The following is a 26,961-nucleotide window of genomic DNA, read 5'->3' as shown; positions in this document are numbered from 1 at the left end:
GTTGTCAAAAGGTGGTGAGAATCAGTTAGGGCTGATTTTAAGCTTCTAAAGAATAAATAGACAAGTAGTAAGAAGATAGAAATCATATAGTAATTTAATGTAGTCTACATTACTTTGGTACAATGTAGAATTTGTGATTAATATATTTTCCTTTATTTTTCTTTAGAAAGTACACAAAAACTATGACAAATATAGTGGTTCCTCAATAGATGCCCATAAATTGAGTTATTGGAAGCACAAAAATTAAAAATTAATTAAGTAGTTAATATACATTTCGTGTGTCAAAATCGACCCTAGGAGTTACTTTTTAGAGCAATTCTTCTAGGTTATTCTACTTTATTATTTTTTAAAGAATTTATTATTTATTTGTATTTATTTATTTATTTGAAAAATTTATTTATTTACACATGAGAGACACACACAGAGAGAGGCAGAGACACAGGCAGAGGGACAAGCAGGTTCCCGATGTGGGACTTGATCCTGGGACTCCAGGATCACCCTCTGGGCCGAAAGCAGAAACTTAACTACTGAGCCACCCAGGCACCTCATTATTCTAATTTATAAACTACTATTGGTAATTATTTTTAATTTAAAAATTAGAATTAGGAGCATTTTAGGACTGAAAGATAAAAATAAATAAAATATAAATATACTTACTTTGCATTTTAAGCATATGCTTTCATACCATATGGAATCCCAAAATACCACAGATATTGGGGAAAAGTAAGCTCTTGTTGCCTTAAAATGTATTCCTTTGTTGAGTTCATACTGCTAACCTTTTAGGGTATTGACAGCCTATTATTTTTTATATGTGCCATCTTTATCCAGGAAACTGAAAGAACAACTAATTATATCCTTCTGCAAATGAATGCAGCAGAATGGCTTTTGTTCAACACAATTTTAAGTCAGTTGAGCAAGAATGCTGAATGACTTCAAGATTTGCCAAGGAGTGCCTGTGTCCATGTGTGCACACACATGCTAATGTACAGCCACTTCAGTGGCACAGGGATATTGTTGCACACTATGCTGTTTTAGAAATTGAGCCAGTTTCTTTGGACCATTTTTGGAGGGTGAGTGCCTCCATGTCTCTCATTTAGCTGGTATATTTTTGGTATGATGGGCACAGTAAATACTCTTCCTAAAGTTTATTTTGGGAAAGGGCAGAGGAGTGAAAAGTTAAAATGAAGGTCATGAAAATTAATATATTAACAAAAGCATAATGATTTCTGAAATAATCCCTGCATCTCTGCCCTATATCACAGTACTTTCTCATAATTGTATAAGCAACTCCAGACATAGTGCAGTTTTGGGGAATTCCATTGCTGAATGCATTTAGCTGTATACAGTACCAACAGGAGTCTTGAGTTCCAAAACCTCCTTCAAGTTGAAATTCCCAGGTACTTTTGGAGGAGAGGCAAGCCAATGAGCATGTTAATTATTAGCAGATTTAAGGAAGCCAGTGCCACAAGGCAGTAATGATTGGGACGGGCAGCGTGTCAAATAAAGAATATGAAGGTATATCATCTAGATGTTAGAGGCAAGCTATCTTCTTGGATAATCACGCTCTTCTCATCTCTTCAATCCTTCCAAATTACTGAATTGTGTTTGCACACATTGCAGGAAGACAGTCAAGCTACATGCAAGCAGGCATAATCTTTCTTCTCCATCTTTGCAATAACTGAGGTCTTCCGAAATTAGTGCCACCATCCACAAAAGCTTCCTGATGCCACTCATGGCACCAGGTCAATTTGCTTGGGAGGGATAGGTTCTTAGACTTTATCGTAGCCAACAGTGTGAAATTTCACAGGACAATTGATGAGACAGCAGCATACTCCACTTTTGTCCTTTGACATTACTCAGTATAATGTTACTATGCTGAAGAAAACATTCGATGGTACAGTTGATTTTTATTTTCTTTACCTTAAGGAGATCTTAATGCTCTTGACACTATTAAACATAGTTGTTTTCCCATGGCAAAGGTGTGCATCAATATTTTAATAACAATAATGTTTAAGCTATTTTACGGTTTTACAGTTCATTAGAATGCTAGTAGTTTAGATCTCTCGGTTATGTTATTGTCTTTACACTAATAATATTTAGATCCGTTTCAATCATGAGCCACAAATATTATGTTTAATTAGGAATACCCTTCCTGCTATGAGATAAAGGGACTGTTTTGGTACTGATGTCATTGTCACTGCTCAGGTAGAGTTTCAGTGGTTATATTGATCCAGGAACAGCACTGCTGAATTACCCCTTTCCACCTCAAACCCCTTGGAAGCAAGGCTTAGGCTATTGTTGTTGTTTTTCTTTTTAATACATATGTATCTTAGTCCCAACTTATTGTTTATCTGTAATACAGTAGTTGATCAAAAACTATTTGTTAATGAATGCTTAATGTATGATACTTAGGGGCAGCCCAGGTGGCTCAGCGGTTTAGCACCACCTTCAGCCCAGGGCCTGATCCTGGAGACCTGGGATCGAGTCCCACGTCAGGCTCCCTACATGGAGCCTGCTTCTCTCTCTGCCTCTCTTTCTCTCTCTCTGTGTATCTCATAAATAAATAAGTAAATAAAAATCTTTAAAAAAATGTATGATACCTAGGCATTTTTGACATCAGATATATTCATTTTTTAGTAAAAAAAAAATGCAATCCAGAATTCTAAAATTCTCAAAACTTGACCCTCTGTAAAATGATAAGATTTTTCTAGAGCAAAATGTGAAGTTTGTTTTTTAAACTTTCCACATACAATAGCTACTATAGAATGTTTTTTATCACATAAATAATTTTAGAAAGTATATAACATATACTATATAAAGTTTAGTATATTTAAAAATATATTATGTTTAGTTATACATAGATATATATTTATACATACTTACATAGATTCATATTTATATGTAGATATAAATTTATATCTAAATTTATAAAATGTAGAGCAAACATTTATATAGGTGAATGGAGTTATACAAAGTATTAAGGAGGAAGGTATTATTTTAGAAATACTCATAAAAACTAACATTTATTTATTAACTCTTGCCTTGTGCCAATCATTATATAATTGTGTAAAGCAGGCAGCAATGAATAACCCATTCATACAGAATACTGAAACCTCAAGACAGAAAGTAACAAACTCTTCAAGGTCATTCAACTAATAAGTGGAAAACTGGGGATTTTAGTAAAAGCAATCTTAAGTCAGAATGATTTTACTTCTTTTTAGATAGGAACAATACTTGCATAGAACAAAAATTCAAACAGCATAGAATTATAAAAATCACAGAATTAAAAGCTCCATTTTCCACTCCTCCTTCTCCTAAGATATCCAATATTTACAACTTTTTAATTTTTCTATTAAAAATTACAGTATATTGTAAATCCATTATAATTATTATATTCCTATTATGTCTATTAATTCTATATTATTATTATATGTATATATAGAATTATTTTGTGTATATAACAAAGACAGTGGGTATGCTACCTAGATATAATAAGTATATAATAGATATATACACCTTTTTCTAGTAATAGGGCTACATGCACAAATCTGTCACATTTAATTAATAGCTACATGGAATTCTGATCTGTGGATGGACTTCATTACCTTGTTCTTTTCTTTCTTTTTTTAAAAAAAGATTTTATTTATTTATTCGTGAGAGACACAGGGAAAGAAAGGCAGAAACAGAGGCAGAGGGAGAAGCAGGCTCCATGCAGGGAGCCAATGTGGGACTGGATCCCAAGACTCCAGGATCATGCCTTGGGCTGAAGGCAGGCGCTAAGCCACTGAGCCACCCAGGAATGCCCATCTTGTTCTTTTCTTATTAATTAATTTCTAGTTTGTTTCTATTGCGATTTTTACATTTTGCTATTCCTAAAAATGGTAGAGTATCATTCCTATCTAAAAAGTTAATTTCAGGGGCACCTGGGTGGCTCAGTGGTTGAGCGTCTGCCTTTGGTTCAGGTCGTGATTCTGGGGTCCTGAGATTGAGTTCTGCATCAAGCTCCCTGAAGGAAGCCTGCTTCTCCCTCTGCCTCTCTCTGTGTCTTTTATGAATAAATAAATAAAATCTTTTTAAAAAATAAAAAGTTAATTTCATTTATGTTTTCCATAAAACATGTCCCTGTTACTGAAATATAAGAGACAACATGACCAAAAGGTACATGAAGGAGGTTCACAAAATCCAGATGACTGACTTACTTGGATAATAAAGTCTATGGAGGCTAATTGTGATTGCTTTACCTGTGTTTGTGAGTGGTTAACATATTTACAATGATTTAACATAAGTTCTTTATTCAGCAACTGATTTTTAGGGAAGGGTCAAAACATCCCACAAATTCCCTTTTTCTCCATAATAACATAGGAGCTTCAAATATCTACATGTTAACCTATTTCTAGAGGAAAATATAAATGATGAAAATGTATTAGGAGTATTAGAGTTCATGGCAGTGAAGTTTGAGAAAGGGTTTTATAACAAAGGATGATAGCAGTGAATAGATTTTTGGAATTAGATAATGTCACTCAGTGAGAAAGATTATTTGATGAAGGATATTTTAAAACAACTGGAGAGAGTGAAGTCAGTGATGAGAAATTAACAGTGCAACATCTTGAAGAAAATCTGTGATTACTTCAAACATTCTCTCTCTTTCTATATAGTCTATGTAACTATATCTCTGCGTATATATTCTCTATATAACTATATTTATATTTTATTATCCATGTGTATCTATACTTATATCCACATCCATAATCTCATAAGCATATATATGTATATATGTATAGGTATAAGATATATGTATGTCTATATGCTCGTCTTAGCCTACTTGTAGTAACATATGGCTTATTTATGTAGAGCTGCTATCAATTCATAAAGCCTAACATACATTTCTGGTTTGTCATTGTGATTAGGGGAGTAATGTGCCCTAATGACTTTGAGAATTTGGCCCCTTAGGGACAGCTATGTTTCTAAGTCTATGGATTGTGATGACAATGGTACCATTATGACTTCCAGATTCCTATGGCAGTCTCGTATCTGCACTTTAACAGATTATTAGCTCTCTGGTGGGAGCTTCAGACTCGGTGGCCAAGGAAACTTGCAGATAGGAACAGAAAGTATTTGCTGTTCTGTTTGCAATTATTCTAATATCTTAGACTTGAAATGTGATTGAAATTTGTTTGCCATACTCTACTGACATCTGTGTGTGTTTGTGTGTGTGTGTATGTATGTGTGTAATGACAAAAAAAATGGTAATATATAAAATGTCTCCAGCTAAAAATCTGAGGATAACAGATTACTGAAAAAATGCAGTACTGTATGGGAAAATATCATGTATGCGATTCATGCACAACCAAGCCCCATTGGTTTCAATTCAATTTGAATTCTCTTCCTTCTTCAATGAGACATTATATTGCCCTCATCTTTTCAGATTCCTTTCCCACAGACTTTAGATTGGAAGTTTGCTCTGCATTGCTTATACCTGCTCTTTACGCTCTAAATAAAGTCTTAAGCAAGTGTTCTCTTTTGGTGTCTAGTCAATGAGCTGAAATGCCTGATTTGAGTCACTGAACTGTGAAGGACGGTAGAATGTATTAATTTCATAATAGAATTAATTATACATCATGGCCCACGTTGCTGTACTTTAATTATTTTTCCCCACTAGAAAAAGGAAGTGGTAGTGTACAACATCCCTCAGAACCTTAGGCCACTTGTAGTTCAGAGGCTGAAGTGGGCTTCAAGTGCCTAAGGATTATCTCTATTCATTTGAATGTTTCCTGGCTACAAAGTTAGCAAGCTGAGTGTATTTTGAGAAAAATACTAAAGGAAATGGCTGATAAAAATATCAATGTCAAATATCTGCTTAACGGAGATACATATCTGTTCTTTCTCAAAGCCCTGTTAAGCTGCCCTCCATCTGCTTATCATAGAAACAATGATCTCACAGTGGTTTTATCTCCAGACATTTTCCTGACCAGACAGAAAGAATCTGTGGAAGTAGTCATGCCTCCCATTTGTTTTAATGGGGACTGTGTTGGTTCTCATATGAGGAATCCACTTAAACATGATGTTAAGATCTACAAGCGTAGTAACTGAATGCTGTGTAGACTGCAGCCTCTACAAACAGTGAGATATAGTTCCAAATTGCTGAAGCCAAATAAACAAAATGGCAAGGAAGTGATGATAAAGTTTCCTTGGAATATTGGCTCTTTTTCTTGTTTATGAAACTGTCAACTGATAAACTCCTGGTAATTTTTTTTTTCAATATCTCCCAACTACTCAGAATTTCCCTTAAGGAACGTAGAAGCCAAGTGGTGGGAAGGGGCATATTTGGTTGGAGATGAGGGAAGAATGTGTTAAGTGAGCAGAGTGTTGAAAAAGACTCGCCTGAATAGGGTGTAGAAAAGCAATTGTAAGATAAGGGAGCAAAAGCCGGGGGGGGGGGGGGGGGGGGGGTGCGAAGGAATTGTGGTATAAAGTAAAAAGAAAATCTAATTTGTGGATTGTGTTATGGGGAACTACTCATTTTGAGCTTATCATGCTTGGTGAATCTTGTCAATCTTTTCTTTTTTGCATATCATCTGGCTATAGCATTTTAGACATTGTATGGAAATCAAATGAATATATAAAGTCACAGAGAAGCTTAGGAATTTTTAATATCCTGCTGACTTTTTTCCTGTTATGTTATGGCTTAAATAACCATTCAATTAATTTTCCTTCTTGTTAACAACAACAACAAAAAAGAATTTAGAAGAAATATAATTACAAATAAAGTAAGGCACTTGCACTTTTATAAAGAATCTCTATAGAAGATTCTAGATATTTATGAAACATTTATGTACTTTATAAATCATCAAATTTGTGAATTACATTACTGAATTTAATTTCCTGCATAAAATACAATGAAATGTAATTAAAGATTCAAAGTATTCTCTTTAGACACTTGATTTTCTATAAATACAATTGTATTCCATAAAAACAAGGTGAGATGCTACTTTATGTTTTCCAAACATCTATTCTCTGACCCAGAAGCAATACTTTCATGGCACATTTTACCTTTAACTTCTACCACCAAAACAAACAATTTAGAATATTTTCACAGAGAAAAATATTATTGATATGTGTGTATCATTATCAAGAAAACTCATTTAAGATCCATGTGATGGAGAATCTCTTCACTTAGTGAGGTGATGGACTTCCACACACCATCTTGTAAGAAACTCATATCCATATACAAAAAATCCCCTAACATATCCTAGTATATACTGAACTGTTCAGGTGGGTACTGAGCAGATGAAACATTGAATGCTACAGCTGACAGCATCAGCTTTCTATTCTACCTGTACTTTTTATTTTCTACCTGTACTTAAAACAAGTAAAGTAGTCATGCTTCCCAGCTTGATGATGAGCTTGCCACTTTTCCTACCTCTCCCAACTAGACTTTGGACACTATGTTTGTCTGTATCTTATCCAGAGCTGCCCGAGGAAAGATGTGTTTATCAGCTTGAGATTCTGTTTGTGAAGACTGGGATTTATCTTGCTTCCAGAAAAAGAAGGCATAGAGGAGCCTGCTCTGAATTCCTGCATTGTTGTTAAGGAGTAGATGAAGTGATTTGTCAGTTACTTCACTCACTCGCTGATATGATAACTCTTTCCAGAATCAAGGCCTTGTTGATTCTTTTCCAAACCTCAGAGCAATTTTCCCCAAAATTTTGTTGAGGTGTGGTGTCTTGATCACATGGAAAGGAGTTGATGTTCCAAACAAACCCACACTACCATGATTTGCATAATACAAGTTTCATTGATTCCTACTGTCCTTCATTATCTTACAGATGAGACTTCAAAAAACATTATTCCTGGAGAGTTCATGCCAAGTCTAGGATGATTCTTTATATGAATGGTACTCAAAGTATGGCTAGTTAATTGCTTGTATCATTATTATCTAAGATTTTTTTTAAAAAAAGGAACTAAGAAAATGAATCTATGGTAGGATGTCTCTGCTCTCATGGAATTCTTGGCACTATATTGTCTGTGTCAGCTTTCTGCACACCATTGTCACCTCAGAACTGAGCACAGTGCATGGCAATAAATATTTTTTGGATAAATGAACTATTGTACCATCTACCACATAATACCCCATGTACCTTCAGACCCCAAAGAAAATTTTCCAAATAAAGACTCAAGGAAAGAAAGGTACATAAAAAGGGTATCAAAGTATCTCAGTAATTGTTTTTCAGAGGAAAAATAGCTTGGTCATATTTTTATTCATTGAGAATATACTAAACTTGCTTAGATTCTTCTGATGGTTCTAGAAATTATATTGAGGCATTTATATATAAAATAATTTTTAAAATCTTTATAACAGAGTTGAATCTGATAATAGTATATAAGTGATGGTATGCCAACTGTCTTAATATTCTAGGTGTACTTGATAAGAACCCTATTCTGAGTATAGAAAATTGAGTGTTGCACAGCATGTAGTAGATACAAAGATGTATTTTTGATATGTTATCTTAATTGAAAGAGCTACAGATTTTGGAAAAAAAAACTCTTAGTCTGCTAAAATTATGAAAAGTCATTATAGTTAGTAATATCTATTAATATTAGGATTTATAATAAATAAGCCATGGTTATAGTATAATGCTATTATCCATTCATAAAATTTATTGCAAAATGTTAGTTGCAGAAGCTTCACATAACACTCTTTTTCCCCCCATGAAAAAAGATTATTTCTTTGTGGATCTAAGTAACATGCAGATTAAGTAAAAACTTTAGAAATGGGCTTATGGATTTTATATTATCATTTATTTGTTCTCAGTTTTGCTAAGTGTGTCCAAGAAGCAAAGTTCATTTCAGTTAAGATTGCCTGGCTGCAACCTTGACATTTCACCGAGTCTTTTCTGTAGGGAGTTCAAGAGAATGTACAAGACTGTTCTTTTTAATTTGGCTTTAAAATCTCATTGTATCCAGCAATTTAAGACATAGAAGAGTAACTTTTCTCCAGTTAAAAGAAACTTTTGGTGTTTGGTTAGCAAGATAATGAATACCCAGACAGGCAGTGTGTTATCATAGGTAGTGCATGAGCTTTGGAATTAATAGACCTTGGCTTAGATTTCAGATGTTCCAATTATTAGCTATGTCAGCCAGGGCAAATTACCTTAATTCCCTCAACTCAATTTATTGATCTGGAAAAAAGGGGGCAATAAATCCTATCGTTCATGCTTGTAATGAGTAGTAAAGTATCTAATATGTGTGAAAATGACTAGGCTAGTACCTGACTATGGGATATACCATTACTCTTACATCCAGTTTGTGCTAGGGAGTATAACAGTTATTGTATAGGTTACCACATTGCAAATATGAGTAGGAACACAAATATGCATATTTGCCATTCATAGAGTATATATCTAAGTACATACACACACACATACTCTGTTGTAAAAAATGGTCATGGGATTTGCATTAAAAAATAGAATTGTAAGAGTGGGAGATAATATAACATGATAATTAAGAACAAAGACTTTTAAGACAGACACAAATTAGAGACTTTTGGTTCTACTTATTTCCTGCATGATTTTGGGCAAGTTATTCAACCTTTTCAGTCTCATTTTCTTCCCAGGAGAGTCCATACTTATGTCATAGATTTCTTACATGGAATAAAGGAGGTAGTATATAGGAAATCAGGATCACAAAGGGAAGTAGTCAATAATAAAACATGATTATTTTACATATCTTTTGAAAAAGAAACTTAACCTTAGAATATCTGATCAGAGGGGTGTCTATGGTTCAGTAGATAAAGCTTACAACTCTTGATTTCAGCTAAGGTCATGATATCATGGTCATGGGATTGAGACCCAGGAGCTCCACACCTATTACTGAGTCTGCTTGAGATTCTCTCTCTCCTTCTGCCCCTCCCATTACACTTGTGCACATGTGCTCTTTCACACTCTCTCTCAAAATAAATAAATAAATCTTTTTAAAAAAAGAATGAAAAGAAAGCAATTGGATCAAACCCATTATTGGATGAAATGATAGTACTGGCCACAGTGGAAAGATCAGGATGGACTTTCAGGTTCAGCTCCTTGACTTTGAGGTTGAAATTTAAACTGCCTACCCAAGGTTTTTTCAGAAAATAATAATACTCTGAGTAGCAGGATGCCTCTGTCCTAACCCAGCTTCTCTCAAACTTTATCTGTATGCTCTTTTGGAAGAACAAACTCTAAATGAAGTTTAAAGTCCCTGAATACGTAGAAGGTATTACTATTCAATTGTATTAAAGTAAAAATTACCTTGATGGCTTATATTTTAGTTTTTAATATAAAAAGCTTTTAAAATTTTAAAATTGCATGCTGTTGGCTAAATTAATGAAGTCGCCAAAAGTGACTTCAGCAGAGGAAGATTTTAATAATTAAGTGGATAGAATGACCCACTCTGTAGTCACTACCAATCAGCCTATTTTTCCAGCCACTTTTGCCATACCCAATGGGTCATGAACGGAATGGCTATGGCAGCAGAGAGTGAGGTTGTACATTGGCTTAGTAACATGGACTTCCACTTACCAAAGCTGATCTAGCTCTAACCACTGTTGTGCCAATCTGCCAATGGTGGAGATGAACATTGAATTCTTAATATGACATAATTCCCTAGGGTGGCAGGTGAACTACATTGCACTTGCATCATGGAAGTGGCAGCATTTTGATTTTACTGGAATAGACACACACTCTGGATATGGATTTGCCTACCCTGCAAATATATTTCTGGGAAAACAGCAACCAAAAACTTATGGAATTCCTGTGCACTACCATGATATTCCACACAGCACTGCATCTAACCAAGGAATTTACTCCTAGTAAAAGAAGTGTGACAATGGGCTCTTGCTCATGGAATTCACTGGTATTTACCATAGCAGTCCTCCACTCAAGTGAGTAGAATGGTAGAAGACTCTACACAGATTCTGTAGAAATACCTTGCTGGGCTGGGACAAGGTTCTCCAGAACTCTGTTTGTGCTCTGAATCAGCATCCAATAGATGTTGCGAATTATTTTGTCAAAATTGTTATTCTGCACATACGTATTGTTGATAGAAACCAGTAAATTTGTAAATTTGTTTTCACTCAGAATTGAGTGACAAACCCTTTTTTTAGGGAGATAATCAGTTGCTGATTATATATATATATATATATATATATATATATATATATATATTTGTGTATACACATACATATAATTGAAGTATAATCAACATGGTGTTATATTAGTTGTAGGTGTACAATATAGTGTTTAAAGAAATATATATATATATATACATATATATATATATATATTTCAGTACTCATCACAATAAGTGTGCTGTTGTTAATCCTCTTTATCTATTTCACTCATACCCCACAGCCACCTTCCCTCTGACAACCACCAGTTATCTATATTTAACAGGCTGTTTTTTGGTTTGTCTCTTTTTTGTTTGTTTTGTTCTTAAATTCCAAATATAAGTGAAATCAAATGGTATTTGACATTATATGCTTCAGGTTGATCTATGTCATTGCAAGTCACATGATCTTATTTTTTTTAAGATTTTATTTATCTATTCATGAGAGACACAGAAAGACAGAAGCAGAGACATAGGCAGAGGGAGAAACAGGCTCCCCACAGGGAGCCTGATGTGGGACTTGATCCCAAGACCCCAGGATCATGCCCTGAGAGAAAGGCAGACGCTCAACCACTAAACCCCCAGGCATCCCCAAATCTCATTTTTTATGCCTGCATAGTATTTCATTGTATATACACACCACATTTTCTTCATCCTTTCATCTATGAATGGACGATTGGGTTGCTTCCATATCTTGGCTATTGTAAATAATGCTGCAATAAACACAGGGGTGCATATATCTTTTTGAGTTAGTGTTTTTGCTTTCTTTGCAAAAATATGCAACAATGAAATTACTGGGTCATATGATAATTATATTTTTAATTTTTTTTTTTTTTTTTAGCAAATCCATACTGGACTCCATAGAGGCTAAACCAGTTTACCTCCCCACCAACAATGCATGAGGGTTCTTTTTTTCTCCACATCTTCTCCAACATTTGTTATTTATTGTATTTTTTATTCTAGCCATTCTGACAGTGTACTGATTCTCATTGTGGTTTTGATTTGTATTTCCCTGATGGATGTTGAACATCTTTTCATATGTCTGTTGGCCATTTGTCTGTCTTATTTGGGGAAAAAGAAGTCCATTCAGGTCCTTTGCCTATTTTTTAATTGGATTGTTTTTATATTTATTTGTTTTTGGTGTTGAGTTGTAGAATTTTTTTTAAGATCTTTATATAATTTGGATATTAACTGCTTATTGAAAATATCCTTTGCAAATATGTTCTCTCATTCAGTAGTTTGTCATTTTGTTGATAATTTATTAAACCATTTTCATGAATTTTATTTTCAAAATGATGTATATATATTGGGGCACCTTGGCTCAATCTGTTAAACATCTGACTCTTGATTTTGGCTCAGGTCGTGATATCAGGGTCATGAAATAAAGGCTTGTGTTGGGGTCTGTTTTCAGCAGAGAGTCTGCTTGTGATTCTTCCTCTCCCTCTCCCCCTCCCCCATGCACTCTCTCTTTCTCTAAAGTAATAAATAAATCTGCAAAATATATGTGTGTGTGTGTGTGTGTGTGTATAAGCATATATTATGTAAACTGTATGTAGTAAGGAAACATCTTAAACAGATAGTTGTTAGGCAGGAAGTCACAAAAATTACATTGCACAATAAATTCCAGAAACTTCACTACTGTCAATATTTTTGTTTCTCTTGAGGTTGAGTTAGTGGTTTTCAAAAGTCTCTGTAGTTAAATTTTTTAATAGAAAAATGTAAATGATGATATAGAAGGACTGAATTAATGTTATTCAAACTCTATTTTCTTCATCTTTGTAATTATTGTGTTATAATTATTTCAAATCAGCTGTTCAAATACATGAAGGTAAGAACTATGCTGGAAGCAAATCTAAATGATCCCCAACCTCTATGAACTTTTTCTTGAAATGAATGATTAGCTGGGTCAATGTTTTTCAGGTTCACTTTAAAACGGAAAATTCTCCAATTTAACATCTATGTAGAATACAGTATTACTTAAATAATAAACATGCTAATTTGATATTTAAACATACATTATTAAATTCAAAAGTAATAATGTAATTGTTTCAAACTTAGACCAATAAAATATTCTGGGGAGGAAGACTTTTTAATCATGACTGGGGAAATATCCACAGCATATTGTGAAGCAGAATTGGGACGACCTCATTGTCCTTTGAACTCAGTGAAATTTCCTCTTTGATTGTAGGTTGGCAGAGAACTCTGGGTTTCTCAAAATCAAAATAAAGCTCTTATCTAATGCATTTCCATTTCACAAGTACACAGTTACTCTTGTATATGGAAATAGGCACCTTTGCTTGAAGGCTAGAAAAAAAATTTATAGAACTTTCTGATATTTTCACAATATCTTTACTCAGAAATATCTACCTTCCCTTTATATGAAGGACTTTAGATCTGTAATTTGACTCAAATTTGGGAATGGAGCGAGGAATAAAACTCCATTTTGATGGTTTTAATCAGACCTCTTTGCAATAGAACTAGAATACTTGTGGGATGCCTGGGTGGCTCAGTGGTTGAGCAACTGCTTTCAGCTTGGGGCCTGATCCTGGAGTCTCAGGATCAAGTCCCATATTGGGGTCCTCACAGGGAGCCTGCTTTTCCCTATGCATATGTCTCTGCCTCTTTCTGTGTCTGTCATGAATAAATAAATAAAATTGTTAGAATACTTGTTAAAAATAGGAATATAATAGTACCTTAATGATCAGATACTAATTATGATCCTTGGGAATCCATGATCAATTTACAGCTACAATAAGCCATGTCTATATAATCCTGATGACTCCAATGGTCCTAATGTTCATTAGGACCACAACAACAGCTCTTTGCCTCTTATGAATAAATCCTGTGGTTTCTGACAGCACAAATACTTCCAATCTCAGTGTTTTTGGAGAGATCTATGTTTATTTGGCATCACTCACCTGATATCTCTTCTGATAAAAAGTTATTTAATCTCTTGATGAAAGGAATAGTCTGGGAGAATTATAGTTAATGAGTAGCAAGCAGATCACAATCTTTTTTTTAAGGTTTTATTTATTTATTCATGAGAGACACAGAGAGGGAGAGAGACAGAGAGAGAGAAAGAGAGAGAGAGAGAGGCAGAGACACAGGCAGAGGGAGAAGCAGGCTCCATGCAGGGAACCCATTGGGACTCCATCCTGGGTCTCCAGGATCAGGCCCTGGGCTGAAGGCAGCGCTAAACAGCTGAGCCACCCAGGCTGCCCAGCAGGTCACAATCTTGACAGACATTCTAGCATTCCATATTCCAAAGATCTCACATCTTTCTTACTTTAAATATAATGGATTCCTGACATGATACTCCTTGTGAGTTTCCACTGAGACTAATTTTTAACCAACATACTTATTAAATAACTAGACATAGGCCCAACTGCTCAAGATAAACTAGTTTATTCAGAGCCTTTGGCTAAGGGTCCAATTTGAAATACTTATTTTTTTTTCCTGATTGAGCACCCTCAGAATCCATTCCTCTGAAAATTCTCACAAATATTACTGATATTATAAGTCTGGCAATTCTGTTGCTATGTCATATTTTTCTGTGTGCACTTGGCTTCTCTTCCAACCTTAGCTCTAGCTAAATTCTAGGTCTAGATAAAATGAAGATTAGGCAGGTAGAAAGTGGGATGAGAATTACCTTTGCAGTCTGAGGTAATTCCCTCATTTGCTATTGCTGCCAAAACAGGCTGGCAAATGGATACATTTATAAGTTTCCTATTATTATCCTAATAAATTGCTTTTCCTTATTGTGCTAGTCAAAATGCATTAATTGTGCTTTCATTCAAAGACCCTTAGATATAAAGAAAGGTTACTTAAAGGTTAAAGCATGGAAAAGGGAAAAAAAATGGAAACAGATCAGTGAAATGGGAATATACGGGAAGATTCAGAGAAGCAGCCGCTGGATTCAGCCTTGCTAGTAGCAAGTATATCTACTTGCTGGACAATCAAACCTCAGATGCAAACCTTAAAACTTTTATTTCTAGGGGATCCCTGGGTGGCTCAGCGGTTTGGGGCCTGCCTTCGGGTCAGGGCGTGATCCTGGAGACCCGGGATTGAGTCCCACATCGGGCTCCCTGCATGGAGCCTGCTTCTCACTCTGCCTATGTCTCTGTCTCTGTCTCTGTCTCTCTCTCTGTGTCTTTCATGAATAAATTAAAAAAAAATTTATTTCTATGTCATCTACTTGAGTTTCAAAATGCTTGGTGATAAGGTACATTCAACTTCCTTTGAGATCCTCTGATTTCATTTTCACTGCAAAGGGCATAGGAAGGAATAGACTACATTGTTTTTGTTTCTTTATGTGAGAGATAGAAACCATATAGCACAAAGTCTTGCACAAAGTATGAGGCAGGCTGGGAGAGTTATCAGACAAAAAAAGAAAAAAAAAAAGAAAAGGAAAAGGAAAATAAAGAAGGAAAAAGTGGCAAATGTCTAGATATAGCCAGAGAATTTTATGTCAATACTGAATACCCTTTTCTTCATTTTCAGTGTCTAAGGCAATTTGAACATTAATAACTGTACTGTAAAATTAACTTTTTAAAAAAATATAGATGAATTATTCTTAAGGTTTAAATATTTAATATTAAGTTCATTTATCCATTGCCCCTTAACCTTTTCCATTAATTTATTTTTTTGAGATATTTCTACATTGATAGCATTTTCCTTAATATATAAATGAAAATAAATCACTCAAAGTAAACAGCTTACTCTTTATAAATCTAAATGTAATGTGTGCCTTTTGTTGAAATTTTGAATATAATAGTAATAATTGTAATTATTTATATTTATTATTTATTTTATATATTTATATATTTATAAATAAGTTCTGTTTATTTTTAATTACTATAATAATCCTGATACCTTGTTGTAATTTTATAGGTTTTTTCCACTCTACTTATCTGAAAGATAAATTATTGTTTGATGAAATAGATGCTAGAATTTTGTTGAGAGAGATCTTTTTTTTAAATTGTTATTTATTTATGATAGTCACACACAGAGAGAGAGAGAGAGGCAGAGACATAGGCAGAGGGAGAGGCAGGCTCCATGCACCTTGTGCCTGACGTGGGATTCGATCCCGGGACCTCCAGGATCACACCCTGGGCCAAAGGCAGGTGCTAAACCACTGCGCCACCCAGAGATCCCTGTTGAGAGAGATCTTAAAGACAATTTTGAAATGTTCTCCTGTTTTTGATGAGAGCTACTTGCCCTTATTCTTAAAGTGATATTCTTTTGACTATCATTTCATACATCTAGTAATTTTCTTATGTTATCTGTTTTGCTAGGAATTGTATAGACCAGTAGTTTTCAACTCTGGCTGCAGTTTGGTTCACTTACAGCACATTGATGACCTAGTACCATTCCTCCATAATTGAACAAGATTCTCCAATGTCATGGCCTGGCATTAGTATTTAAACAAAGATCTTTCCAATTCATCTTAATGCACAGCCAGGATTGATATTCATTGGTATAGATAATACTGAATTCAAGATGGCATAGACTGTGACTCTTATCTTTCTGTGAAAGAGCAGTGTCCACAGATTAAAAAAAAAAAAAAACACTCTGATAATACTGTTAACTCAGAGGAACCAGACCAAGTGGAGAGCACAGATATATACTCTACATAATTGGGCTCACTCCCAGTATAAACATTTACGACAAGCAAAACAGTGAATCAATGTACTCAACTGGGCTTCCCCTCAAATGCATAGCCAGCAGTACAGTGGAACTTCTACCCAGAGGTAGGCTTTCTTCCAGGCAATAATGGTTTCAAGCAGGACAGATGATACTAAACTATTTTAAGAATATCATGTGTGAAGTCTATCCTATGACTGACTGACTTTTAGAACTAATTTCATTTAATAATTTTCTATGTAAATTTCTATTAATAAAAGTCTCTGAATAGCTTTAAGGTCAACAATGGATTTGGTACTATTCTACTTCGAGCTTAGATGGACCAAGTACTTGGGAGGAAAATAAAATCCATCTTTCTGAAAATAAGTCCATTTTTGTTATGATGTACTTGCTACAAATGACTCATAGCTTCCTGTTATCACAAGATATTCAATGGCAAAACAAAATATTCATGTCTAAATTATAACATATTGATTTAATATTTTTGATTGTTTTGCCAGTTTTCTTATGTCATAAACAATGCCCTACAGATAATATATATTTACATAAGACTTACTCACTTTAGTGGTAATTTTGGTTGACCTTAAAAATAATAAATTTATTTATTTTCATATGGGTATGATCAATGGGGAATTAGTATATTTATTTTGTTTTAATATTTCCAGACTTATACTTAACAAACTATATGTACAGAGTTTATAATATTGGATAGAATGAGTATTCTTTCTTCTCCTATTTTTTAGTGATGGTTTTATAGATATGGTCTTAGTCCTAAAATGCATAAGTTTTCCTTTACACCAGTAGGTTTCTAAGTCTATGTAAAATTTTTCAATATGGTGTCACAAAAAATTATTTTGAAAATACACATTTTCATGTTTCTTTTCTCAAACCAGTGTTTAAAGTAATCAATCTCATATTTTATTTTAGTCATATACCTTGAAATTGGTACACTGATTTGTCAGTCTTGAAAAATTGTAGAATGAATATTTTAACATAATTATAACTTAAATGAATAGTCTTAGAATATAAATCAACTGCATGTTTGCTCAAAGAAATTTCAAATATTCTTTCACCATACTATAAACTGAATATTTTTACCAATTTCCTAGTGCTACTTTCTCTTATTTTACAAATACACTGAGATATTTAAATCTTTAACAGCCTCTTGGAAATGAACTGTGTTGGGGAAATGTTAGGATGATGTTTCTGTATAGGTACTTAAAGCATTTCTAACTAAATTAAAGAAATATATTATGGAAGCACAATTATTTTTTAAAAATTGTCAAAGTTAACACAAATCAAAAAAATCATTTAATTTTTAACAATATCTTTCTAAATGTCTAATCTTATATTTTAATCAGTTGATTAAGCATTGCCATACTTAGATATTGAATCATAGAATAACTTTACATGATGTACATGGTGCATTCTTTATTTCCATGTATCCATTTTAAGAAAATGTGAAAAGCCTGCTTAGTTCAACCAAGCTTTAGTAATTTTAACACTTTCATTTTAATGCATTTCAGTAGGTTGCAGAGTGATGTAATTTAATATGTATTTAACACCTATTCGTAATACTTTTGCCTTGAACCTAGAGATAATTTTGAAAGAAAATAATACATAACGGATACTGTTCTTACTAATAATGCAAAAAACATTTCAGGAAAAGAGAAAACTAAAAAAAACAGAATTTGTCTCTGAAGATATGGAAGTGATAGATACATTCGATCATTAAAGTCTTTCTGTTGTCTCAGCCTTATTCATTTACCAAGACATTGCTCTTGCTGATCTATTGTCATCTATTATTTATGCATCTTATTCATGCTGCTGCAAAGAAAGTCAGTGGTATGCATATTCATGTTACTGTGTTATTCCAGACAATGTAAATAAAATAGGAGGAATTTCAGAACATATATAATGTTACTACTGTCCCTTCTTCCCCTTCATTTATGTTGATTCTTCACACGTTGCAAGCCTTCTAATATTCCTTTCTTATTTGTCATTAGTTAATTCATGTTACCTCAGGTCTGTTAATAAGTAAATATCTTGATGCCTTCTCCTGATTTTCTAAAATTCTCAAGGGAGCATACAGATTAACTTCTATTAGAATTTTTCCCATATTACTACTTTGGTACAAGTGAATTACACATGTAAACACAAATATTGAAGTTCATGTACTTGTAATTTATGCATATTAATCTACAAAGCAATGTAAGAAGGTGATTAAAAGGAGAGATGCCAGGAGACAAAGAGAAAATATTACATTCTTACATTAGGTAAATCTGGATATAAACTTTACCCACGTTTTCACACAATATTGAAATAGCCACATGGAATCTAATGGTCATCATTGGTGCTTCCCATTTTCCCAGATGTTGGAAGTGGCTCCAGTAGGGATACATGGGTTGATCTGGCTTAGTACTAGAGAAAAGATGGCCAGTATGCTCCCAGCAATGTCATGATTCAAATTAATCAAAGAAGGAATAAAATATTCAAGTATAGGTTGATGTGCTTCTACTTCTTAAAACCCAGAAAATATATAGCCTTTCTATCCTTTGTGACTGTGTTCTCCTTTACTTACCTTCCTGAACGTTATTTTGCCCCTGGTACGCTCATTCATTAGCATGACTTTTTCTCTTTTTTCCCCTATTTCAAAGAAGGATTTTAGTTGAGAACTCAATCATTTCTAAAATAATTTACAAAATAGAAAATCATCCCTTTAACATTTTCATAAACATCGATTTCTGATGGATGTCATGTATGAAGGATCATAAGATGAAGGAAGCACTCATTTAACTGAGCACAACTAAGAATCATGAAGCACCTACTTTTGATAAATTGATATTGATATTCAAAATGAGTATGACACACACAGAATTTTAAAGAATCTTATAGGTTGGGAATTAAGGTATAAGTTGAAAGGAGAAAAACTATAAAAACCAACTAAACAATAAGCTAGAATAAAATTTCTGCATAAAGGAAGTAAAATGTCAATAATTTGAGATGTGATAAACAGTTTATTTTTTATTGAAGTACGATTGACATACAGTGTTATATTAGTTTCAGGTATGCAATATAATGATTAAACAGTTCTTTACATTCCTCAGTGCTGATTATGATACATTGTTTTCTTAATCCCTTTATCTATTTCACCCACCCTCCACCAACCTCCTCTCTGGTAACCACTGGTTTGTTCTTTGTATTTAAGAGCCTGTTTGTTTTTTTTTATATCTCTTTTCTTTGTTCATTTGTTCTATTTCCTAAATTCCACATATAAGTGAATTCATACAGTATTTATCTTTCTCTGTCTGACTTTTTTCCCTAAGTATTATACCCTCTAGATCCATCCATGTTGTTGCAAATGTCAGATTTCATTCTATTTTTATGGCTGAGTAGTATTCCTGTGTGTGTCTATCTATAACACATCTTCTTTATACATTCATCTACAGATGGACACTTGATTTGCTTCCATATCTTGACTATTGTAAGTAATGCTGCAATAAGCTTAGGGGTGCATATATCTTTTTGAATTACTGTTTTCATTTTCTTTAGATAAATACCTAGTAGTAAAATTAGTGGATAATATGGTAATTCCACTTTTAATTTTCTGAGGAAAATAAGTATTGTTTTCCACAGTGGTTGCACCAATTTGTCCTTCCCACCACATTGCACTAGAATTCTCTTTTCTCCACATCTATGCCAACATTTGTTATTTCTTGTCATAATTCTAGTCATTCTGACAAGTGTAAGGTGAGTTTCATTGTGTTTTTGATTTTCATTTCCCTGATGACTAGTGATGTTGAGCATCTATTCATGTCCCTATTGGCCGTTTGTCTGTCTGTCTTTGGGGGAAAAGAATGTCTACTTGTATCCTTTGCCCATTTTTTAAACAGATTTGTGTGTCTGTGTGTGTTGATTTATTTAAGTTATTTCTATATTTTGGATATTAATTCCTTATTGTTATGTCATTTGAAAATATCTTGTCATTTATTCTACTGAATAAATTCATTAGGTTGCCTTCTCACTTTGCTGATGGTTTTCTTTGCTGTACAAAAGCTTTTATTTTGGTGTAGTCCCAAAAGTTTAATTTTGCTCGTTTCCCTTGCCTGAAAAGAGATTCCTAAAAAAAAATTATGGCTGATGTCGAAGAAATTATTGCCTACGTCTTCTTCTAGGATTTTTGTGGTTTCAGGTCTCACATTTACATCTTTGATCCATTTTGAGTTTATATTTTGTGTATGGTGGAAGAAAGTGGTCCAGCTTCATTCTTTTGCATTTACCTGTCCAGCTTTCCCAACGCCATTTGTTGAAGACACTGTCTTTTCTCCATTGTATATTCTTTCTTTCTTTGTTGTAGATTGAGCATATAAGTATGGGCTTACTTCTGAGATGTGATAAATACTTTAAATATAGTGATAATAGTATATGTCCTAAAGGCTGAGAAATATCTTACAGGAAACAGATCACTTTCCTAGAAGGACAGTTAACTTACAATTGCTTAAAGCTTAAATTTTTCAATAAGGTTCTGCAAATACTACCTCCTTTGATTCTCACACCAATTCTGAAGCTTTCCTAGTAGGTAATGTGGTCTCTAGTTCACTATAAGAAAAAATGTGACTTTGATTGTTTCTCTCCACCCCCCACCCCCTTATACCTGACAGGAGGGAGACAGTGAGTGATATCTCAGACCACAAAAGTGCAATTCAAAACTGCAACTTCTCATCTGGAATTGAACCTGGAAAATCAGGTAAAGGAAATTAAATCCCAGCCTAAGAATATCTCCCCTAATCAGATATAGCCTTAGGTATTTTTTGAGATTTTTTTTCAACAGTCATGAAATTATCAGACTCATATTAAAACATTTCAGAAACTGAGAAGATCTTTAAAAGTTGGAGCATAGAATCAACCTAAGGAAATGAAATACACCATATATAATACTCCACACTAAGTTCAAAAGACAAACTCTGATTATAGATGGGTTAGATATGGATCAATATCAGCCTTTATAAGAAAGATCTAAGTCTTAATTGAGTGAAGGCTCAATATGAGATGAGAGAACGATAAAGGCCAAAAATGTCAATGTGAGTGAAGCCAGCCTGGTGAGGAATAGGGAGTCAGTGAGAAAGATAGGAATGTTCTAACTCTTCTGGGAAGTTAACACATCCCACCCACAAGCTGCATTTTTCCCTTCAAGAGAAACATTGACAGACTAATCCAAATGCATCCAGAGAAGAAGGATAAATACAGGCTAGGAGATAATTCTCTATGAGAATCATTTGAAAGAACTGAGGAGGTGTATCTTAAAAAGGAGATAAATTGGATGAGACTGGGGTGGGGAAGGATTGACAGGTGTGGAATGGGCTATTTTCAAAATATTTCAGGGTGTTACATGAAAGAACATTTAGACTTTCCTGTGGCTCTTGAAGGCAGAATGGGAACCGTCAGGTGTAGGTTTTAATGCAGCATCATGACTACCTTTCAGAGAACTATATTATCCATCCAGCAGTTGAAAGCACTGTTTTTTTGATATGTTGTAAAATGTGCTTTCATCTGGATTACCTTGAAAGTCCATCCTGACTGAGATTCTATTATTTCATTAATTATATATTTCATCCTTGCACAATAGCATAGATATGGTGCTACAGATTGATTAGCACATTCATAAGAATTTAAGAGTTTATTTGTTGTTCTACAATACATAAAATAATAGAAAATACAGCTTAGGTGCCTAAAGTACTGATAACATGAAACATGAAGGATTGAATGGAGGAAAAACATTGCTAGCTTCACCTCCGTTTTACAAAACAGGTATATGATGGTGTTTAGAGGAACAAAAGTTATTTGAAGCAACAATAAAAACAACAAAACATAATGTTACCATCAGAAGCATGATAAGAAGCTTAGTATAACACTTTAATCCTAACATTTTAATTATATTTTCTCAATAGGAATTTGCCAAATGGATGAATGCATTAATGAATTAGGAAGCAGGCAGTTTATTTTCAACATTTCACTGAGATTTCTATACGGATAGCTCAGTATAATATAAGAAAATGTCTAATGATACGGGAAAACATGGCCCTAGGTCTCAATTTCTTCTTGACATGGCCCCAAGTCATTTTTTTTAATGGTTTTACCTGGGTCTTGTGCCACTGTGAAATGTCACTGAACCCATGTAGAGGGAGTTGGGATTTTTTGATACAATGCTAAATCAGGCTCACTATGGGTGGCAGCTGGTCTATAATTGAGAAGAAAAGTCTGGCTGTTTTGGGTGTGGGCATTGCTTCTATAATCGCAGCAATGTGCTGGCTTGGCATATCATCAAATATTCTTTTTGAACCTGTCTGATCACTTCCAGAGAGGGGCAGATTCTATTTTGTTATGGTTCATTGAACCATCATTTAAAAAATGCTGCATTTTAATGGAAAAGCTTCTAGTGCTGGGTGTTTCAGTCATGTCTGCAGGGGTCTACTAAACACTGATAATGCCAAAAGCTAGTTTTAATACTCCAATAAGGTAAGAAAAAAAGAAATGGAGATTTTTGGAACAGGGGTGACATTTGAAATGACCCGGGGTAAGAATTACATATGGAGGCAGATTAAGTCTTGAGAAAGATCAAAGGCATGAATCCTATTTGTTTGAATCCTGCAGATATTCCTGGGATGAGTTGTGTTCAGTGGTCAAAATTCTCTTTTTTCTTGACAGTATTTTATTCATGACCCTACTTTTAAATCTGGAAATTCTGCTTGGTAATATATAATGTTACTTTTTAAGTCACTTGACATAATATGTCTTACTACATGAAAATCCCTATTTTTAATCCTTGGAACAGAAATAAAATATATGCAATTGCATAATGTTTGACAGTCAGCTCTTAAGGGAAACCCAAGTTGGAGGTTGACATTGAATAGAACACTAATGCATGTTCTTCAAGTATTTTTGGTACCCAAAGTATTGAAATATGGTTGAAGGTGCTGGCAGTAATTCCCCAGTCTGGAGATCTTCTAGAATCCTTTCATCTTTTTTAACCCCTTGATTCAAAAGTCTACCGGAGTTAGAGGTTTTCTACCATTATCATTTACAACTCAGGGTTGAATGCAAATTAAAATTGTCCTTCTCTTGCTTTGTGTCAGTTATGATTAGTTTTGGTTACATGCAAAGCTTATCAGTCCAGAGTACTTTACAGAGTAGAGAGCTATGTTTTTTTCTTAAGGGGAAAAAAACCCCACAAATGTAGGTAGTACAGAACTTGTTCAACAGCTTGAAGAAGCAATCAAGGACACAAATTTCTTCTAATTTTTTGCTTGGTTTAGGGCTTGTTATTCTCATGTTACCAGTATGGCTACTATGTCTCCAGCCATCATGCTTGTATTCCTAATAGGAAAAAGATTAAAGACAAAATGCAAAAGCCTAAAAGATATATGAAAGCAGTTACTTATATTAACATATTACTGTTCACACATTTTGGAAAACCTTATCCACAAGAGATTCTGAGCAGTTAACTATTTTAAATTGGGTATATTGCAACTTTACATAAAAAGTAAGGATCTATTAGTTAGGAAGAAGGTTTGAATGAATAGATATTGGACAGGCAACTGAAACCAGTTTCCACAACGTATGAAACTTTAAAAGGGAAAACATGTATCTATACAAAAAATAAATGGTCAGTACAGAGTATTGAGAAAACCCAGACAAGTGAAAGAAAATCAAATAATTTTTAAAAGTTAACTGAAACTCTGCTTGCTAGAGGAAAGAATATCAATTAAAAAAAGTTAAGTGCTTTTTTCTTCTCTTTCTTATACTAGATCTTTTGTTCTCTGCGTGTGGTAGTGCTTCGTGTTGGTTTTGAAAAATAATGCTAAGGAATGCATTATGTCACATTTCAATTCTTTTAAACCTAACTATCTATTACATCTATTATAAATATTTCCAGTAATAATAGCTACTATTTTACAACTCTATTTTAAGAGCTATTCCATTCTATCATATGCATATACTTCTACATGCTTAAGTGCATAATGGAGATTATTTCCCTTTTCCATACTGATAATTTTTAAATCCCTAAATGTATATTGATATTATATAATCTTGTATTATATATTTATAATATTATATATATACATGTTTCATATTTATCTCAGATTATTTCTGTAGGATGCATTTTGAAAGTAGAAATTAATCAGAGCATATGCACATTTTAAGGCTTTTAATATGTAATTAAGTAGCATGACCAGTATGTGTTGTCTCTCTGCCCTCCCACTCTCTTTAGAATCTTTGTTATTTGTTAGGCAGAGGAAATAATATCTTAATATTATCTTAATTGTAGTTCATTTATATACCAGGAAGAACTATAATTTTTGGATGTGTAATTGACTCTTAATCCTTGAAAATCACTTCTTCATGTGCTTTGCCTTTTGTCCTACACTCTGCTCATTTCTCATTTCACCCTCTTCTTTCCATTTCTTTCCATTGTCATCTTTCTTCCATGTCCCCAAACTCTCCTTGCCTAGTTATCAAAACAGTCTTACAAGGCCTCCCACCCCACTGTGGCTTTTATTTCTAGGAAGGATCATCACAGGCAGGGATACAACGGGATCCTCTGCCCAAATCACCATTTCTCCCAGAAATCCCCTTCATATTGACACTTGAATTTCACTCCTAATTACAGAATGACAGCAAGTGTTCCCTAAGTGTTCCTTTACTTGGGATCACAAAACTTGAGTTTGGTATCAGCTCTATTTTTGAAGTCTGTAAAAGGTTCGGGAAGGCAGCCAGCCACTCATATTCTTCTTTCCTCCCAAGATTAGAACCAATTCAGAGATTGACATAGTATATCAGAGATATGGGATTAAAACAGCTGAGCTATCACTAATAAATAAAAATAAAATAAAATATTGGAGAATAAGGCTTTGGCTCTGTGGCCCTGTTGGCCTCCTAACATGTGTGCCTTCAGATCCTCAGACTGCCTCACTCTGTTCCTCTTAGTTCTGGACAATAGCAGACCCACTGAATTTATCACATCGTAGAAAACAAACTTGGTTGTTACTTCGTGGAAACATGGTGGAAAGCCCAGCAGAGGCTAAGCCTGTGTGTCAGGTCCCCTCTCCCAAACTCCACAATGAGGGAGGGAGGCCTACATTTATCTAGTGGGAGTCCCTGTGCCTAAATATGGACACAGTAGCTCAGGAGACACCTGTGTTCTCCCTGATAGCTTCAACCATCCTACTGTGTGAGCTTGGCCAAGCTTTTTGACTTCTTTTTAGATTTTATTTTTTCAGGTTAAGCTGAAAATAATACCATTTCTAAAGTTTTAATAATGCACTACTCAAAAGGAATCCTAAAATTCTTGTCTAGGTTTCCTGAACTATAGGTCTGATCCAACACACAAATGCTTTGTTGTTAATGTGTAATACAGAATTAAGGATTAATGGGCCAGCATCAACAGAAACAGCATCTGAGGGGCCACTGGGTGGCTCAGTCAGTTAAGCATCTGTCTTCAGCTCAGGTCTGATCCCGCTGTCCTAGAATCAAGCTCTGCATCAGACTCCCTGCTGAGTGGGGGGGGTTCTGCTTCTCCCTCTCTGCTCTCCCTCCTTGTGCTCTTTCTTGTCAAATAAATAAATAAAATCTTTTCTTTTTTAAAGCACAAACAGCGTTTGAGTACTTTTTTCCTATATATACAATTCAAAATAAGTATTACTAGTAGTAATAATAATTTTAAGATGACAAAGATTGACAAATAATTATTTATAGACAAGTAATTTGATCTGCTTGGAGTTTTATATTTTTTGGTGGCTTAACAAGTTTCCAATGTAATTTTCAAAATTGTATTTTTTTGGAAAACCATTTTTTTTGTTTTTAAGAAAAAATATAATTTTGACATTTCTCCTATTCTTATTTGACATTGACAGTATCACTATCTTCTCATGCTCTCTTTTTGCAAAAGAAAGTAAATGCATAATAATGTCATTCTGTGTCTTCAGTGGAGGGGGTAAGGGAGTATGCCCTAGGGCCTTCATACTCATGTCAAAATTATATAAAACTGTTATTATTGTCTATTTGTTTTGATACTTGGTTTTACTATCTTTAACATAGATAACATTGACTAAATTATTTCCCCTGCAGTTTTGTGGGATATCTCAGAGGAAAGTATACATAGGAAGTTAAGAGGATTCCACA

Source organism: Vulpes vulpes, chromosome 6 (assembly GCF_048418805.1).
Source record: "Vulpes vulpes isolate BD-2025 chromosome 6, VulVul3, whole genome shotgun sequence".
Classification (NCBI taxonomy): Eukaryota; Metazoa; Chordata; class Mammalia; order Carnivora; family Canidae; genus Vulpes; species Vulpes vulpes.
The sequence above is the reverse complement of the archived record's forward strand: the minus strand, read 5'-3'. Positions refer to the sequence as shown.